The following is a 21,004-nucleotide window of genomic DNA, read 5'->3' on the forward strand; positions in this document are numbered from 1 at the left end:
ATCTGTGCTATTCTTCAGTTTATCCCCAGAATCTATTATAGTGCTTGGTACATAATCTTGATCCAACAACACTGTGTTAAATAAATGAGTGCCTGAATGAAAGAAGATGGAAAGTAGAAAATTAGCTAAAAAGGAAATAAAATTCTATTTTTGTCTGAATAAAAAGGGAAATCCTTAATTGGTCCCTGGGGAGAGGTCAGGATAGGAAAGCAACATGAAAATTGGGGTTGAAACCAGATATTAGTATGAAGACTGGCACCATGGACACATAACCAAGATGGATGGAGAAAGGGGCTTCAGGTAAGAATAAAAAGCTGCTCTGTGGGGGAACTTTGTGAGACATGAGGATACTTTGTAAAAATAATATGGTTTGGTTTATCTTTAATTCCAAAATGGCAAAGGGGAGCAAAAGGAGACTCTGTCCACTTGCATAAGAGACAGCCATCAGCACTGTGAATATCCTCAGAGAAACAGGCCTATGTTACGATTTGGAATGTTTGTGGCTTTGAGAAGAAGTGAAAAACATGCCTTTGACTTGGGCATCAGCTAAGTTATCATGGGGACGGTGGAGAAGAAAAATAAGATGAGGATGCTTATAAGGAACACCTCAAGCTACTCCTAGGAAATACTGGGTTTGAATTTGAAAGGAGCTGGAATTCTTATATTTTGTGGAAAAGAATGAGTCAATAAAATTTGCTTTGTCACCATTAATGTGGCAATATTATAATTATTAAAAAAGTAATCAATCTCATAGCTGTTTTTTTTCTTTTTCTTCCTTTAATGTTTATTCATTTTCAAGAGCATGAGAGAGAGACCGAGCATGCATTAGGGAGGGGCAGAGAGATAGAGAGAGAGAGAGAGAGAGAGAGAGAGAGACAGAATCCAAAGGAGGCTCCAGGCTCTGAGTTGTCAGCAAAGAGCCTGATGCGGGGCTCGAACCCACGAACCATGAGATCATGACCTGAGTCAAAGTCAGCTGCCCAACCAACTGAGCCCCCCAGCACCCTCCCACCCCAATAGCTATTTTCGAAGGGCTACTGTGGCCCAGACATTATACTAGGAGCTGCAAATAGTGTCATCAGGGCAGGATCTCTGTCCTAAAGGATGACCCAGCAGGCTCTATGTATGAGAAAAAAGCCATTCCTAGAAGGTCTGATATGCACAGTAGTATGTACTAGCTGTTAAGCATTGTGGTAACCCTTAGAGAGGCATGTGCCTGAGAGGCTTTTGGAAATGCAGATAGAAAAGGTTTTAAAATTCACAAGAATTCATCTGAAGACCAAGCCCTTGGTCACTGAGCCTATGTCTAAAGTTTCCTTTTCTGAACATAAAATAACCCCATTGACAGAAGTAATCCCTTAAATGTGCTATGGTAACCTAGACATTTTTTAAGGCACCTCTCCTTTATTAAAATCCTCTTCAAGTTAAGTCCCCAATTGGAAGCTCACCTATTGCAGTAAATGGAATATAACATTGACCTTCCTTCTCCCCAAAATAGTTCATTTATTATATCATAAGCCAGAATGGTAGGAGACTAATTATTAAGCAAATATCAGCTACAGTTAACCTCGACCTGATGCAAATCTTTCTTTCTTTTTCTACCTTGAAAGTGTATTCTGTGGAGATAGTTATCAAGGTCAGACGATTCAACGCTTTTGAGGCAAAACATGGCTGTGATTAAACCAGAAACCTCTCACCCCTGGCAGTGCTGAAATCAGAGTAAAACCATTACAAACACAGCCTTCTCAGTAGCAGAGAGCACGTTCATTATACTTGTTGAGCACATGACATCTGTCAAGCAGGATGAGTTAAATATTTCTACAAGTCACTCATCAAATAATGATACTTTAAGACATTCAGGAAATGCACAAAAGGCACATGTTTTCTTTTAATAACTGATTTGTTCAGCCATGAATACCCAGAGCAGTAGCAGAGAGAAGAGTGAACACTCCGGTGCAGAGAAAATAATTAAAAGAAGACTAACACCATAAGTGTTCAGAGAAACATCAATGGATGGAGTCTCATATAATTTGCACATGTCATTATTTCAGATTAAGCAATTACTGTAAAATAATGACATCTAATGAAATATGGGGAATGCAGATACTCTGTGAGATTCATAAAGGAACTACAGCAAACCATTTATTTTACCACAGGCCACTGCTGATTTGCTGAAGCTAATTAAGATTCAGAAACAACAGCCTCAAGATCAAAGAAGTTACCTAAATTTACCTAAGTCAGGGTTATCCATTCTTTCATTTCAACTGAGCTTTAAAATAAACAGGGACCCATATGTCTAGAGTCATCAGAGTATCTGACAAGTATCCAATAAAAACACTTCCTATTAGGTCAGAGATTAATAAATATGTCAGATAAAATAAATAATGCTAAAGGAAATATAAAACCTACTTTTATTAATAAGCATATCCAACTATCTTCATTCATTCATGTCCAATAGAAATACCTACTCTTCACTAGGTACCACATATTATCCAAGACACTGTAGATATACAAATATAAAAAATGACATGGTAGCCCTCTTCCTCAAGGAGCTGACTATACTTTGTAGGAGGGAGATGACAACACCAAAGGATAAGTGTTATGGCAGAGGAGATGAAAGAATAGAGAGGCTAGGAAGGATTAGGTAAGGCTTCATACAGGGGAAAATAATTAAACTTGACCTCAACGGGCAGAGAATCTGAGGAAGGACACTCCAGAAGAGAGAAGCCTGAGCAAAGACACTAAGTAGAAAAAATTCTGGGTGACTTGTCCAGTTCACCTAGGAAAAAAGAATAACATGAAGGTCAAGAGCAGAAGCTTGGGGGAGAGACAGCTCAGGTGTAAATCCCAGCCTGTCACTTACTCTCTGTGCACAGTTAGATACATCACCTCATCTGTCTGCCTCAGTTTCCTGTAAAATGGAGACAGTAGTCATAAATTGGGGATAGATTTTCTCTGAGGATTGATGGAGTTGATGCACATGAACCACTTCCAACATCGCTGGAGATATGGTAAGTACTGTGTTAAGAGTTACCTCTGTCTGTCATTGGGAGCAGAATAAGTTCTTTCCCTTCTCCTTTCCTGTCAATTTCCTAATCTCTTAGACTAGCATGGGAATCTTAAATTTAGGGACAATCAGGGTGGATTTATTTCAAGCTGAGTGTTCTTAGCCAAATGATTTGAAGAACCATGAGGGGAATAACTGATTAGGACAGGCAGAAGATACCCATGATTTAGAAGAGGATGCTATCCAATGTGGTCCAGTCCAAGGCAAGAAAAATCTGGTCGATCCTCGTGAATCCAATTATTATTTTTTGTAAAATATCTACAAAGACTATAGTATATTGAAACAGAGTCTGCAAAACATACGTAGTTAGTACTAGAAAGACTTTCCTTTTCCCTCGGTCAAGTGGGATATATTTTCCCCAGTGTTTTTTAGGATCTGGTGAAGGGACATCTCAAATGTCTAAAGCTGAGGCTTAAAGGTGATTAAATTCAACTCACCATGATGTGTCCTTGAGTGTTCATTACTGGCTTTGGTGATCAACACAATCCCCAATTTCTGTGACATAATTAGGATGACAGTTTCTCCTTTTAGAGCCAGTTTTCAGGGAACATATTGTGTTTCAACAGTTCTAATCCCTCTAGGGAGATGGGAGCGCATGCCAAATGCCACGCTGACCTCACTCTGGTGCAGCGGCAGTTCTGCGCAGACTCACAGAGTAGGCTTCATCCACAATGTGCACATTCAGCGTTCCCTTATTCAGCCGCCATTCCCAATCCATACTGCCGGATCGTACTCACGGACCATGTGACCAACCAGAGTCACAAGAACCAGTCAACATTTTGTGCCCTAAAAGGATACAGATTCTTGACATACTCTTTAAAGTGCACTATTGAATTTCTTAATTTAAATTTTAATTCAGAGTTTCAATACCAAATATTTGCAGAAGCCAAACCAGCATCATCAGTATATAAAAATATAAGTATTAAATCATAGGTGCTAATCTGCTTGTATTGCAATCAAACATATGCCACATTATGCTTCAAATCATTATGCCAATCAAATGAAGTTGTCAAAGAAACAGCTGGTTCTCAGGCCACCTGTTTTGAATTCCTGTAATATTATCTACCTTGATCTTGTTTTCTTTTCTCAATATATGTATTCAGTGATCTCTTGTTTGATTCTCCTAAACCTCTACTTCCCTCGGATAAATTGACCAGGGACACCAATCATTTGCCTTCACAAGGAGTGGGATGATTGTGACCCTAAACCCATATAGGAACAAAGAGTAAACTGTAGGAAGGAAAGACTTGAGGTGGATTAAGAAGAGCCTCCACTAACTATGTACTTGGAGCAAGTCACTTGTCCTTATCTTACCCTCCTTTCCCTTATCTGTAAAATGGGAATAATAGTATGTGACCTGACTCCTACAAAGGACTTTTTCAGAGAAAATAAAAATTAATGGACATATTTTAATTATTACTATGATGTCCCAGGACAGACAGACAGAGACAGAGAAAGAGAGAGAGAGAGAGAGAGAGAGAGAGAGAGGAGGCAGTTCTGTTTACTGCACAAACAGCCATAATGGCAGCTGTAAGACTGAGGCAGGTGTAAGCAATCTTTTTGCCTCCCAGAGGACCCGATAAATTCCCTTATATCTCCTCATTCCATCAACAGTGCTCTAGTTTCACAAAGTCCATACAGTTAATGACCATGTCATCCAGTCAAATTCACCCACCCTTTAACTAAACCCAGCAAGCGAAGAAAGTCGTCTCTCCTTTATTCCACTCACACATACATATCTCTCCAAGAATACTTCTGGTTTGTTTTTGCATGCATGTTGGGAAATTTTTAAAAATGTGTTTAGTTAACAACTATCTCTTTGACTTTTCCAAACACATTGCTTTTCAGACACTTTCCTTATAAATCTTCTTTTGGTGTTCTTATACCTGCTGTGGAATCCTATATTTATTTATATTGTCTATATTCTTAGCAGACGTTGCCTACTGTTGAGACCCACATGTAACAATTTGGCCAAGTTGAAGAGTGTACATTTCATGGTAGTTTCAGGCAGGTATATCCTTTATTAACCTTCTAATGCAGTTAAATAAACACAGAAATAAATGTACATCATATTGGAAGCTAGGTTTTAAGCTCAAATGAGACCAGTAGGAACACCTGTTATCGATAAAAGTCCATTATAAGATGCTGAAATTGGGCCATAATATATTACTACTATAAACATAGATACCAATCTTGTCAGTCTTATGGCATAAGAAAAACTAATTTCCAGGTCATAGAGTCATAAGCTCAGATGATACCTCAAACAGTCATTCTGCCTTCCGATGTGACTATGCCAAAGTCATCAAGGACATTAGTCTTATTAACTCAGAGATAAATGCTGGGGGCCTCCTTTGAACCAATGATTTTACTAGACACTCCCACATGAATGACTGAAACATTAATGGCCCCACGGTTTTTGTTTTTTGTTTTTGTTTTTACATTTTCCTGTATCCTTGCCTTTGGTAATCTACTTCCTCATTGGCTAGGCTGTGTGACTTGCTGTAGACAAAGGGACATAACAAATGATGCACACAGAATGTCAAAAAAGTGCTTGCATATTTCTGCTCCTCTCTTGAACCTTTCCTGCTCCTTGAGAAGTCTGTGATAGCCTGTTGGGGATCCCATGGAGCAGAACAAAATCATCTCAGCATAGAAACTCCTAAACTAGCCATTTCCAATAAACCCCTAGGCTACTTGCAGACACATAAGCAAGCTGATAAGTGGGCCTGATCCAGATGTATAGACTGTGAGAGATAACAAATTACTATTTTACTAGTAAATAGCTAAGTATTAACAAATTAGCTATTACTGTAATGAACTGCTATCATTAACTTATTTAATCTCTTAAACATAAGAATTATAGAATCTTCATTTGCAGAATATTCTAATACTTGAAGTTCTGTGTTGTTAAGGAGTTCTTTCTTATCAAAACCTTGATCTTTAATTTGAGTGTCTTCTTTTATCCTCAGTGGAGATAGGGATCAGCATTTGCCCTACAGAAGCACCTTCAGCAGCCAAGGGCGCGATTTAGAACTGTCAGTGAGGGCACTTGAATCCTGAGCTGTGCTTGGGACTTCTCTTCATTGAAACAGACAATTGTTACCTGTGTAGCCTTCCTTTATATTTTGCTTTGTTTTAAATTGCTTTAAAAACTCTTTTTCTCTGTACCTTTCTACTAAAAGTCACTTCATTTCTCTACATCAGTCTTCATTTAAAAAAAAAAAAGTCTTAAAACCCTTAACAAAGTGCTTAATGGTTTGCAAGGTTACTTTGTCTTTGACATGGCTTGTTCAAAACTTTGTAATCTATTTATTGTAAGCAAAGACTCAGAAGATTTATTCACCAGATGTACAAAGTGAAGAGTAGGGATGCCTAGATCAGGTACAGACTCAAGATTCCAAAAATAAAAAACTTCAACAGAAAAGGAGGATGAAAACTTTTTTAAAAATGTATTTGATTTTTCCTTTAGGTCAAGGGAAAAATAATAAATTTTACAGACAAAGAAGGAACTTATAACTTATGTTGTTTTCCTTGTTTGGTAGGTATAATACTACCTAACAGAAATACTAGGTCAGTTTACACTTTTGCTAGTGGTACACATATGTCTTCTTCCCTACTTCTAAAAACCAAAAATGCTTGAGTATTCAAAGTTTACATGTGTCTATTTACAATACTTATTAGCGGTATTGGATATTTTATACTCCGTGATGCACAAATCCTAATATGAAAGAAATAATCATGAGTAATCCATAAGTTTGGCTACAACACAGTCTGATGCAATACTGTTAAGTCCACAATAAATCTGAAATAATCTGTATTTCTAATAACTGACAACCAGTTAAGTAAGCTATGTTAAATTATGATATACTTGCATAGTAAAATATTATATGGTCTTATTTACTAAGAATATTTTCTGCTAAGGGAATACACAGTAAAGATAATTCAGGTTAAAATACGTAAACTTCTCCTTTTAGTTATATATATATATTTATACATATGAATGACAGTCTAGAAAATTATATACTAAAAATCTGTGTAGAAACAAGAGATTTTCAGTAGGTTTTTTTTTTTTTGCTTACCTATATTGCCTGATTATTTGCAATACATATAAGCTATTTTTTAATTAGAAAAACAACTTATTGCCAATGAAAAATGGGCAAAGACTTAATCTAACAGCATTTCATGGGAAAGATTGATCACATGCACAATTTTCATTCAGCCCACAAATATTTATTGGCTGTCTTCTATAGTCCACATACAGAGGGACGCAGCAGAGAACACTCTCTTGCCTCATGGAGCACGCATTTTGTGAAGGAGGCAGATGATACACACATAAAATAATTACATATCAAGTGATGATAGTCCTATAATAAAAGAATAAAGCCACGCAGGGGGCAAGAGAGTGAAGGGGGAACCCTGCTTCTGTGGGGGTGGCTGAGGAGGTGACTCATGGACAGATTTAAGTGAGGAGGAAGCCGCGTGAATATCTGAGGAAAGCTTTCCTGAGAGAAGAGAAAGTGCAAAGGCTGTAAGGCAAGAGCGTTCCTCATTAGAAACTGTAGATATGGCTGTCATATTTTTTCAAAAAGGATATTTTAGATTTTACTCATAGAACAGTAAGGAATTCATATTGCTTTGTAATTTTTCCTGAACAGATTTCATTTAGGATACTGTGCTAAATTCAGTACTTGGTACCACATTTTAACTAGGAACACTGAAGAATTGGAGTGAGTCAAGAAGAAAGTGCTCAGGATAATGAGGGGGTCTGGAAATGGTGTTAGTTGAAGAACAACAGGAAATCTAGTTGCTTAATTGAAGAAAAAGAAGACCTGAATCACACAGAAGAGAGCTATCTTTTTTTTTTTTTTTCCTTTTAAAGCAGGCTCCACGCCTAGCATGGAGCTCAACTTGGGGATTGGGGCTCAAACTAACAACCATGAGATCATGACCTGAGCTGAAATCAAAAGCAAGATGCTTAATGTGCTGAGCCACCCAGGCTCCCCAAGCACCATCTTTTAGTCATGATGATGAATTTATTCTTTTTGGCTTCAGGGAACAAACCCGGAATGAACATGACAAGCAGACCTTACCCAAGTATAAGAAAGCAGGTATTAATGATTACAGATCTTCTAAAAATGAATATTAGTATGGAGTGTCCTAGTCATGGCCCCGTCATGTGTTGAGCACCACTTGTAATGAGATTCTGTGAAGTTGGTTTCTTTCATCAATATGACCTACTGATCCAGATTTTCACACTACTTTGCAGGTGACATAGGATTCAGCCTGGGTGATGAAGGCCTACCCTCGCAGTATGGCATCACCCTTCACAGGCACCATTCTGGTGGGTGTAACCATTACAGGATCTTTTACTTGATGCATGGAATGGACCACTGAGATACCACAGGCCACTCTAGAGAAAACACTTAAGTCTATAGGATCCTAGAACCCTGGACTGGTTTACAAGCCTGAGACATTCTATAGGCAAAGGCCACTCATGGCTTGGGGCGGAAGAAGGAGGTGTCAACTGCCCTCTCAGCACGTGCAGAGATAGAGGCATCTGGCTTCTAATTCAGTAGCAGATTGAGTTATTTAACAAATGCTTAAGTGAGCAAATGATGGTTCTATTTTGATAGGTGTTAATCAAAGCTATTGTCACAGAAGCAAAGTCTTTTGCTACAATCTGTTCTTTGATAAATGTGCAAAATACATCATGGGGACCTTTCTTCTTATAATAACATTGCCTGGAATATGAGATGGGAGTGAAAGGTATTAAGAGAATGGATTTTTAAACTATTTTAACAAAAACATTACACCTACACGCTGCAATAATAACTTCTCCTTTACTATTATTTTCCAAGTAATGTCAAGAGTTTACATCCTGAGACACAAGACTCTCCATTTGGTTCTTGCTAAATTATATCAAATCACTAGATCTCCATCACTGAGCACTGGACCTAAGATAAAGTAGGTCCTCAATAAGTGATTGTTGAATGAAAAAATGATTGAGAAAATTACTGTACCCAACAAATCATGCATGATTCCAGCAACACTGAAGTTGATCAGATCATTCTGCTTTAGAATTGGACTCAATGTTTTCATTTTAACTTTCTTGATGGTTGTGAATTTTTATCCTTGATTGTTCTCTTTGCAAATAGTCAAATGGATGGTCAAATCAGTAACAGTGCTTTAAAATTTAAAAAGGAGTGGATGTAAAATAATGGGTATGTGATTTTTTGGTGCCTTTTAAAATGACAGAAGGGTATCTATCCTTGAAGCATACGGTACCACAGCCTTTATCTCATCTGCACCCACCCCCTCTGCCCTGGAGCCAATTGCCTCCATCCCCTGCCTGAAAATTTGTCATTTCCCCTTAAAACATCTTGTTTCTAGTCTTTTATTCTTCCATTCCATAGGTTCAGAGCTTAGGAGCAAAACTGTTTATGTCCTGGTTCTGACATTTACTTGTTTAATAAAACAATTACTTTACCTTCCTAAGTTTCAGTTTTGTACCTTGTAAAATGGAGATAATATTAGAGCCACCAGCTTAATGTAATTTCATGAAGATTTGTTGAAAAGATAGAGGATATGCTTAAATGCTGACTATCAGTGTTATGTCATTCCCATACTTATATTTCCTGAGCAACTTCCTTACCGATGGTTAAAATTTAAAGTTTTTGATGTGCACGTCAACACTTCTCATGACCTGAACCTCAGTTTCGATCCCATTTTGACTCATTCCTCCATCTATCTGCCAGCTCCCCACTCACCTTACAAGTGCTAACACAACAGATAACTCATGTGCCTGCTCATAAATTGCCCTGGTGCTTACTGACTTGCCATTTCCTCTAAATTTCTTCCTTCTAGAATACCCTTATCTTATTTCTTTACCTGATGAATGTCTGCTCATCCATCCAGTTTAACTCAAATGCCATGGCTTTCTGATGCCTCCATTTTATGCTAATTTCTTATTTACATGTTAGTTATCTCCCTAGACCCAGCAGCTCAGGCAGTCATAGATCTTGTTTCTCTCTGTACTCCCAGAGCTTAGCTCGTTCCCTGGATATAATAGGCTTGCCAAATAAATTTAAAGATTATTCTAAAAGAATGAGCTACAGAACTCATTTCTGAAATGGCACATTGCAGATCCTAGAGTCTGTTTAGCCTCCGGGGCTGACTGACTTTTTAAAGGGGGTGATGCTGATGAAGATGATTTGTTTTAAGCTAGCACACATACATTACTGGTTGGTAATGTCTAAGATTTAGACTTTTGAGTTCACTCTAGTTAGGAAATTAGACTACCTACATGCCTACTGAGTTCTGGAGAGGATGAGAGGTAGAAGAATCAATGAATGGATGTGCTCTCCTCTCTCATGGAAACTATCACCGTGGATAGCATCCATGCATCCACAGGTACATACTTCCACCTATCTATGAGCACTGTGAGAGCTGGGACAGCCTCACAGACTTGGCGTGATTTGCATGCTTCACACAGAGTAGGTGCTTAATACATACATGTTCACTCAACTGGACTGAAAACTGGACGATATTCCCTCTGAAATGATAAAACTCACAATAAAGGCATCTAAATTATGAGATGAACATGAACACAGTACTCTTTCAGACTGAGGGCTGTTAAGAATAGTTGATAGACTTGTTACCAGTGCCAGGGCTGAGCAAGCTTATTTTCTTGGCATCGTGACAGAGGATGCTGACCAGAGTGATGGGAAATGTTCATCAGACCCTCGCTGTGCTCCTTCTGCTATCACATATATCTGTTCCAACACAGATCTTCAGGTTTCTCCCGTCACTACTCACTAACACATTAGGGGAAGCTCTTCTGTCTACTTCTCAATGCACCTGTTTCTACACCAGTCAAAATTATTATGATCTTGGAATTGTCATTCCAGTGACTAAATCAAGGGTTTGGGTTTCATCCTATGTGCCAGTACTGGTGGATTGGTTGTGGAACCCAGCGCTGTGTGGGAAGGGCTGAGGCTTCACCTAGGCTTACTGGAAAAGAGAGTGATTATCATTTATGAAAGAAAAACTGGTGGCCTATATGCCATGTAGTTACAGTTCTTGGACGAAGTAGTTTAAACAAATAAGCTGGTAGAAAATAACTTAATTAAGGAAATCACTTTGCCAGTTTTAATTATAACAGGAAACAAGTTCAATATTTCTAGTAGCAAAGAGATTGACAATAGATACAGGGAGAAGGACTAGCCATGTATCTTTATAAAGAAGAAAAGAAAAGAAATTGGTATTTTTATAACTCCATGTCTCAAAAAGAACAAGGGATTTTTCCCAAGGTCACACAGTTATTTATCAGTGGAGTATTGTTAGGGTCTGTTTGAAGATTAATGGCCATGCTTCTTCCACAATACAATGTTGGACCCTTTACACATATACACACAGAAGCACACACACACCTTTCTGTATGTCTTGCACAGGTGTGTATTTAGCACATACAATGTAAACTTCACATATCAAGAATGTGATTTGAAAATTCAAGAAGTAAATAGCAAAGCTCTCACAGACAATGACTAAACATTCTAAAGCTTGTTCCTTATTGTCAGGACCCTTGGATCTTTTTTTTTTTAATAAATGTTTTATTTATTTCTGAGAGAGGGAGAGAGACAGCATGAGCAGGGGAGGATCAGAGAGAGAGGGAGATAGAGAATCTGAAACAGGCACCAGGCTCTGAGCTGGGTGTCAGCACAGAGCCCGACGCGGGGCTGGAACCCACGGACCGTGAGATGATGACCTGAGCTGAAGTCGGACACCTAACCCACTGAGCCACCCAGGTGCCCCAGGAAACTTGGATCTTAATTCATATCCTACTGACTCTTAATTTATATGTCATCCTAACAACTTATTCATATGACCCTTTCCTAAGTATAGGAAACTAAGTATAGAAAAGTTTACACATGCAGAAAAAGAGCTGAGAATCAGCAATAAAGGTGAAAGAAAAGCATGCTATCTTCCTGTCGATTATGATAAATGTGAACATAAGAATAATGATTGGTTACTAAGGAAAGATTAACATGTATTCAACATAATCTGCCCAATGGGGCAAAAATGCACTTGATGAATTTTCAAAAGATTTCCGTGAAATATTATTTTTAACCGAAACAATATATTTCTCAGTTTCAAGAAAATAGATTTGATAGAAATTTGTAATTTGTTGTGTTGCTAGCTCAAGTTCAGAATAAGTAAGACATTACTACATAAAACATTTGGAGAATTTTTCTTGTGATGAAATACTAACATTTTGTAAACTTAACAAAACATGGATGAGTGTTTTTTTAGTATTTGAGTCCAGTACAAAAGGATGCTATATTCAATATGGCTTTTATTTCCATTGTTCATAATGAAATACAAACTTAAGCCTACAGTTAGCCAGAACACCAGCCAGTTCCATAAACTTCCTCACTCTCTGTGTCTGGAATGAAAGGGGAAATTTCTCTCTCATTTGTTTCTTTCTTATTTGGCTTACTAACACCTTAGTTTACATGAGTTTGAATGTCTCGGTCAATGCTAGTCAGTAGATGGCCCGGTTCCCATGCACCTATGGTGACAAGAATCATCTCAACAGGAACAAGGGAAGTGAGTATTGAAGGTTATAATCTCAAGGGATGGGAAAGGCATTTCCTGGAGAGGAGAAGTCTCTTGCTCAAAGTCATACCATTAGGAATAGACCATATGTCTCCCTGTGGTTTCAATTTGTGCATCTATTTTGTCTCTACCCTATTCTCTTTTGTTCACCCTACACAAGTCACCGAGAGTCATGAGTGGTCTAAAAGCGGAGAAATCACGACTCCCAACCATGGAAGTAAAAATCAAACCACAAACCTGATCATTCTGAGACATAAAAGAAAGAACAAATGACTCACCACAAATTGCATAATTAAGAGATGATTTGAAAAAGAAAGAACTCATGGGGCCTATAGTCCATTCATCCTCCACTGGAATTCTCACCCCCAGCCCCATCCCACCCAAGTTTAAGGTTCCCTCTCCATTTCCACAGAGCCACACATGAAATTTCCTCCCATCCAAATTTAAATGGACTTAATTCTAACAAACAGCCCCATCTCGGCCTGCTGGGCTGCCTTACTTTTCCCAGTGTGACTGGGAATAGCCTGCTTCAAAGAGACACAACCTGGAAATTAAGGATGAGAACATTCTGCCCTCTTTCTGTGTAGATACAAATGCCCTCAAAGAGTCACCCTACTGTTAACTATCCTCTATTCTCTTCCAGGGATATAGCTTCACACTCACTAAATATAATGCATTTCATTTTCAGCAGTGATGACCATTTGTATATATTGTTACCTTTCTCTGGTCACATAATATCTCTCCTCTGGGTCCTAGAAAAATGACCTTTGAGTCCGTTTCCTTTTGTTCCTGGCCTATCTCTTAGCCTGTTTGATGAGTAAAAGATGAAATAACTTACAGAAGGATACACAGCATGACCGGGAAAGTGACTCATCTGGCCAAATAACCTGTCCCCTGGAAAATTACTGAGTCTTGCCAATGTATATAGACATTTATTCCTAAAATACCACAGCAAAAATTAGGGGCTTTTCAGGCTCTGGTGTCTGAAATGTTTCCACATTATCTAATCATGAGTTCTAAGCTTTCAGCCCAAGAATTGGACAGATTTTAAAGTCTTATGAGCTCTTTTATATTACATGCTGAGTTCATGTGCATATTTCTGTTCCTTTTTCTGATGAGGAATACATAGCTTTTCCAAGTATCATGGGAGTCTGTCCATCGACTTTCTATTTATTCATCGATTTGATTAATATTAATTGAGTACTTTCTATGTACTAGATCTCATGATAGTCACCGGGGTTAGCAAGAAATAAATCAGACATAATTGCTGACCTCACAGGAGTCAGAGATCAGCAGAAAAAGACATTAAATAAGAGAGACATTAAATAGGAAAGTCACTCAATAGTGCCATCATTCAATAATGATGACAGGAAACTACATAGTACTTTGATCACATGTAACATGAAGATCTTACAAAAAAATAAATCCATGTTATCAGTCATGCTAGCAGCTGAAAATATATATCACTGTCAAGGTCTACTAGACTTAGTCTGCGATGTTCTCAGTAATGGTGCATACCAAACAACCACAAGATGCAAAGCTTATAACAACATTTATTTATCACTTATATATCTGCCAGTCAGCTGAGCTGGACCCATGATATCTGGGAGTCAGCAGGTCAGCTGGAGCCACTAAGCTGGGAGTTCGGGGAAAGCTTTCTGCAGCACATTCTTCTTATGTCTTCAGAAGCCCAAGAAGGTAAGCCAACTGCACAAAAGACTTCCATACCCTGATGGTACTAGCATCTCTGGGGTTATGCCTGAAGTCAAAGTTTGGGAAACACATTTCATCTACCACGAACAGCATGGATGGACAGGCCAGGAACAGCACGAATGGACAACACTTGCAATTACACATGAGGAGAGGGGAATCAGGCCCAGTCATTCCATCTACTGCATTCAGTTCAGAACACCTTAATGACACAACTAACTTACCTCACTGTTGTGATTAAAGAGTAGTTAACACTCTTCCAAGTAAATGTGTATAAACTTGATTTTCGGTTCTGAGGAATTCAAGTTTGTCAAGGAAATAAAATGTACACAGGACAAGGGTGCCTGGCTGGCTCAGTTGACACAGCACGTGACTCTTGATCTCAGGGTTGGAAGTTCAAGCCCTACGTTGGGTGTAGAGATTATTTAAAAGTAAAATCCTTTTAAAAACGTACATAGAGCGGAGTGGGGAGGACCCGGCTCTTACCTAGGTCAGGTCCTCAGGATTCATGAGGATATTCTCTGCTGTCATATTTGCATGTACGTGTTCATTCTCAGAGAGGAGCTCCAGGGCCTGTCACTGGGGGGAGAAGAGAGATAGCATCTCTTTATCAAGGTAAGAAGAGACGAAGGGTGCCAGAAGAGCACAAATAAGGAGCTATGCAGAGCGAGCACTTCAGACTGCAGGATGGCACTGTGGGACGTTCACGGAGAACAGACCTGAATCTTGAAGCTTGGCTTCTTGTTAGATGTATAAAGATGGGAAGCAAAGACATTCAGGATCCTCCATCATTGTCTAACCAGATTCCCTCCACCCAGAATATGCAGTAGGGGAAAGGAAACCGAATCCTGCCTCACCTGAAGAAAACCTTTCCAATTTAATTAGAGAAAGTAAAAAACAAATGCATAAACTCCAGAAGCATGTCAACATGGCCAGGTTTACAGCCTCTGGTCTCCCAGAAGGGAGTCTATGTTTTTCCTAAGAATCTCTACTAACCCACATGGAATTGAAAGAAGCCTGTCCCAAACAGTAAACACCTACTTTCAGGCTTTCAGCTATGAGGTCTCTGAGGTTGGGCCCATGTTTCACCAAATCTTACCTCACTACCAATACTAAGAATCTTCATTTGTATAAAACAAGTGTAAATAACAAAGCCTGTCTAATACTGAATTGAATGCAGGAGGACATTATAATCCTAGGGAGAGAAATTTATCACTTTTGGCAGGGAAGACCTCAGAGTTATGAGTGGAAGAGGAACTAACCTTTGTCTTTTAAAAATTGTTTTATGACCTCTTTCCAAACGATTTGAAGGAGCTGGTACTTGTTGAGTGCCTGATATGTCCCATACACTGTGCTATGAATTTTACATACCTTACCTCACTTGGTCTCTCAGATACCCTAATTTATAGGTATTGATCATCCCCAATCATATGTAAGGAAACTAACTATGAACATAGTGAGTCACATAAGTAGTGACTGTCTAGCCTCTGAGGAAAACTAGAAATGATCCCATATAGGTAAGGTTACCCATGAAGGAGGATCATAGTTTTCCATTCCAGGGAGCAACTGCATGCTGACTTCTACTCTCTCCTGAAACTCTACTATAACAACAGGAAAGAAAAACTTGTTTAGCACCTAAGTCTCTATGGATGAGAAGAGAAGGGGAAGAAAACACAACAATCACAAAATAGCCCAAAGGTCCAGTAACTGGCAGTATCAATTACCTCTAAATATGGGGGTGAATCATGGGATGCAAAAAAAATGAACAGATTGAAAGTGAGTTTATGAACATATTGTCCTCAGCTCTCTTTCCCCAGAGTAGCCTCCTAGGTGTCTTCTCTCCCCTACCACAGCAAGATCTGGAGTTTTAATTTTTTGGAGATGATAAAACAAAGGATCTCTGAACTGGAAGGCACCAGGTAAAAAAGGAAGTTGGAGCCACCACAGTGAAAATGGGAGAACTGTGTGCTCTTGTGCACAGTGGACACGGGACTCCTTTGTCTTTTTCTCCCACTCAGCTCTGAGTATGCTGGCAGTCAAGGTGTCACCCTCCAGGGGGGACTTTGATGAATGTGGCTATGTGGGATCCCACCAGACCCTGAAGAAAGAATGACAGCATTGTAACCAGGAATCAAGAACAGAATCCAAAAAAACAAAAAGCAACAGAGGCCAAAATGAGCACTTGGAAATTTAAGCTATGATCAGTTCAATATACAACATTCAAAAAGATTTGTAAGGGGCACCTAAGTGTCGGTTAAGCGTCTGACTTCGGCTCAGGTCATTATCTCATGGTTCGTAGGTTTGACCCTGCATTGGCCTCTGTGCTGACAGATTAGAGCCTGGAGCCTGCTTCAGATTCTATCTCCCTCCCTCTCCCTGCCCATCCCCTACTTGTGCTCTCTCTTTCTCTCTCAAAAATAAATATTAAAAAAATATATAAAAAATAAAAAAGACTTGCAATATAAAGTTGATATATTCTTCCAGAAAACAAGCAAAAATAAAGAAAAATAGAGGTCTAGCTTAAGTGCCCCAATATCTGAATAATAGAAGTTCTAGCAAAAGGTAAGAGGAGGAAAGAAAGTTATCACAGTAAGCACGTACCTGCATGTATACATGCATACAAGCATCTTTTAAGTGGATGAGATGGAAGTTGTACACAATCACTTCTATTCACCAGTGACCATACTGAATGGTGTCCCACCCCCCCAAAATTCAGATGTTGAACTTCTAACCTCCAGTACCTCAGTTTGTGACTTTAAATTAAAATTAAGTCATTTGGGTGGGTCCTAATCCAATACAACTGGTAACCATACAGGGAAGAAGATGTGAGGGAGAAGGTGGCATCTTCTGGCTAAGGAGAGAGGCATCTTAAGAAACCAACCCTGTCAGCACTTTGATCTTGAACTTCTACCCTTCAGAATTGTAAGGAAATAAATGTCTGTTGTTGAAGCCACCCAGTCTGTGGTGTTTTGGGACTGGAGCCCCAGCAAACTAATACAATGAGAACAGTGGTCACAGGCTATTCATAAGGCACGACTCTGGGCTGTGTGCCCAGGAAGAAGGGGCAAACAGACACACTTCCATCCACCACATTGGATAGTTTGCTTCAGGTCATGTAGCTTCAACTAGTGGAGCAAACTACACAAATCTAGGGCTTCTAGCTTAATTTCCAGCATCTCTTTCCTCCTGCCAGCATTGCACTAAAACATTGGCTTTGGTCTTTATTGCCTAATCACAAAGTGAAAATGATTCTGAAAAAATTCTAAAAAGCTAACGGTGAAAAGATATTTAGGAACCTTAAAAATCGCCATATGCAAGCATCCTTCTCTTCTGTCTCCAGGAATGACACATTTGCTGTGGGGCAATGGATTTTGTCATGCTTTCGCATACCCCAGGCCTGCTATAGAAAACTTTCTAAAAATACATCTCTGTCGAAGTTAAATTCTCTTCTATGTTCTCGGCAGTTTCCCTCTGAACTGTGCCTTTCCCTTTATGCCATGGTTAGAAGCCTTTTCAAGTTTATTGCTGCTGTGATCTTGCGTGCAACTCTATTTTAAGCTGTCTACGACAGAATGAACTCCTAAGGTACTACTCCAACTGAAAACAAAGGGGAGATTTAATACCATATCAGTATTGAGCCTGGAATTAGAGAATCTCTACTATTTGGAGATTGGAAAAGTAAAGGCAAATCTGGCAAGCATAAACAATAATATTTAATTTTTGAAATAAATCAAAGTCCATCTAAGCATGACTGTGTGTGTGGATAATATTCTGTGTCTTCATAAACATAAACTAGTTATTCTAGATCTCCCTGGTGAGGTCAAAACAGAGAGGAGCTTTTTCAATACAATTGGAACAACGAGAATAATTAAATTATGCTGGGAGATTATGTAATACACTGCCTTTCTTGTTGTATTATCTAAGACACAGTTCTGAAACCTGACTCTCTACAAGAAATTAACATATAGTCATGAAACAGGCTCCATTTTAAGTGCAAATTAATATGTATATATTTATTCAGTAAACATTTATTACATACTGTGTGCCATGTACCACTCCAGGTAATGAAGGTCAAGTCCTTACCCCCATAGAGTTTACAAATGATATGAAAAAGGACTAAATAAGTAGAGATATGGAGCCAAGTCAGTTATACATGTGCCATAAGGGTTTACTAGAAGTGGGGTGAAGAAATAATTGTTACTATTGTGGAAGATATTAAATAGGAGACAAAGGAATTCTTCTCTGAGGAAATGACATTTGAGCAGAGATATGAATGACATGCAGGAGCACATTTCTGAGAGAAAAACATTCAAGAAGAGAGATAAACAAGTACAAGGACACTGAGTGACACACATTCCAGACATGCTCAAAACAGTACTAAGGGGTCAGTGTGAGATAAAAAAAAAAAAAAATAGTAGGAGCTAGCATTGTAAGAGATAACTGAGGCAAGATCTTATGGCTTAGAGGTGTGTTAACGGTTTTGATTTTACTTTACATAAGATTGAAACCTTTCAAGGGTGTTCAGCTAGGGAGGGACATGATCAGATTTTACATTTAAAATGTTGGTTTTGGTGCAAGAAGAGAGACCAGGGCAGAGCCTGCTGATGTAGTCTACTGGCTAGGATGAGGGTGGTAATAGTGGAACCAAAGGATAGAGTTCATGATGGATGCTGAAGACATACTCTAGACAATTGGTGATAGATGAAGAGTGAGAGAAGAAGAAAGATGCCAAGGAAGATCTTGGGGCTTGAGCAACTGGATGAATGGTGGTGTCTTTCAGATAGAATGAGTATGGATCCTGGCAAGCCAGAGCATGCAGCTCATCTGAAGGGGATGCTGTTACTAATTTAGAAAATTGAAGACTATATTCTCTATATGGTAAGAGTTTTCCTTGCTCTTTCAAGGATGTTTGAAAACCCAATTCTTCTGTCTCTACTTAATGAGCTTCAATATGGTGGTTGTAAGACCACAATTTATTTAAGAAAATCTTCAGTCAAATATCAGTCATTGGTATCACATATGATTGACTGAAAGGGAGTATGTTTTTCTCTATACCATTCCCTACCCTGACAGATGAAGAATGACTGCCACTGGGATGTAGATACCCTTATATACTCAGTCTCCCACCTCCTTCTCTCAAGACTACTCTCAATGCCTTAATCCTTTTGTTGATTCTACTCTTAGCTCTGATTCTTGGTGCGGAACCCAGAAGAGAACTGACAGATCATCTAGCTTTTTTCTCTGGTACCTGTGCCCATGGCAGTCTCTAGAAAAACATTTTAGGGTATAGGTTGGAGTTGTGAAACCAGGAATATTAGAACTGCTCTTGGTGGAATTTAACCATTCAGTTGGGGGTGCATTTGCTGCACATTTTTTTCTCCCCCAACCTACCCATCCCAACATTTTTTTTTCTGAACTGGCTAATGGTTCCATAAAGGATCATTTTTGTTTTCTCCAGAACTTCAGATAGAAATTGACAGCATAGCCTCAGAAATAGTGCCCATGCAGTTATAATAAGTCCTGAGATCAATACATCAATAGCATACTTTTCACAACATGATTACAATTTTGCTAAGCTTATCTTGGTGGAACCAGAGAGGACCTGACATGAACTAATTCCTCTTTTTTAAGTTTATTTTTATTTATTTTGAGAGAGAGATAGAGAACAAGTCAGGGAGGGACAGAGAGAGGAGACAGGATCCCAAGCAAGCTCTATGCTACCAGGGCAGAGCCTAATCCAGGACTTGAACTCATGAACCCTGAGACCATGACCTGAGCTGAAGAAGTCAAGATTTGGACACTTGACCCACTGAGCCACCCAGGCACCCCTGACACGAACTAATTTCAAGGAGGCTTTGGTACTGAGAGCTAAACTAGTCCACTTCCTTATATCTTTCACTGAAATGATAATTAAAGCATCAATACTCTTAAGTGATTGAACCCATGCTGATGTTAGTGCATGTAGAAGAAATAAAATCAATGAAAAATAAAAAAGTATGGCTGTTAACTCTATCTACACAAATCTGCTACCCCAATTAACCATATGCAAATGTGCAAAAGGAGTAGTCAAAATGCTCCAAATGAAAAACTCTAAATTGTGAATTATGAGATTGATCACAGTAATATTACAAAATTGATTTTTCTTCTTCATAAAGCTTACTTTTACATGACCCAATTCCAGAGAGCACCCGAATTTATGGTTCAATTTGATTTGACTTAGCTATGGTCATTAAAAGAGCCACAAATTTGCTATTAATCATTGATTATATTCAATCAGCTCTCAAGGTGACTTATGTTTTCTCACTACTTGCAACAGTACAATCTGCCAAACAGCCTTCTTGGCATGAAATGGAACATTTCTCTTTAAGTAGTTAGAGGATTCAGTTCAAATTGTATAAAGCACTTATTGATTACACTTTCTAATACTTTTGTTTTTAAAGACCCAGAGCCTCAATGACCCACAGATGTGTTTAAATCTCTGATTCTTGAAGAAGGGTTTTCCTTGTTGCTGTTGAGACAGAATGGTAAATTCTACAAAAGACCCCCACACCAATTTCTTTGTTTTTTTGTTTCTTATTGCCTATAAAGAAAGCTTTTAAATTTCTACCTGGA

At 38.7% G+C, this 21,004-nt stretch overlaps 1 long non-coding RNA gene across 1 annotated transcript in view; it reads right to left on the minus strand.

Annotated features, from left to right (window-relative positions):
- The window catches only part of LOC144220332 (uncharacterized), a 32,213-nt gene extending 17,245 nt beyond the window's left edge, over window positions 1–14,968 (minus strand). Inside the window, exon 1 of the long non-coding RNA XR_013331698.1 lies at window positions 14,879–14,968. This is a non-coding gene — a long non-coding RNA (uncharacterized LOC144220332). The remainder of the gene's footprint in view (window positions 1–14,878) is intronic.
- Between the last annotated feature and the right edge of the window lie 6,036 nt (window positions 14,969–21,004).

This window comes from Crocuta crocuta, unplaced genomic scaffold (assembly GCF_008692635.1).
Source record: "Crocuta crocuta isolate KB4526 unplaced genomic scaffold, BGI_CrCroc_1.0 scaffold179, whole genome shotgun sequence".
NCBI classification, from domain to species: Eukaryota; Metazoa; Chordata; class Mammalia; order Carnivora; family Hyaenidae; genus Crocuta; species Crocuta crocuta.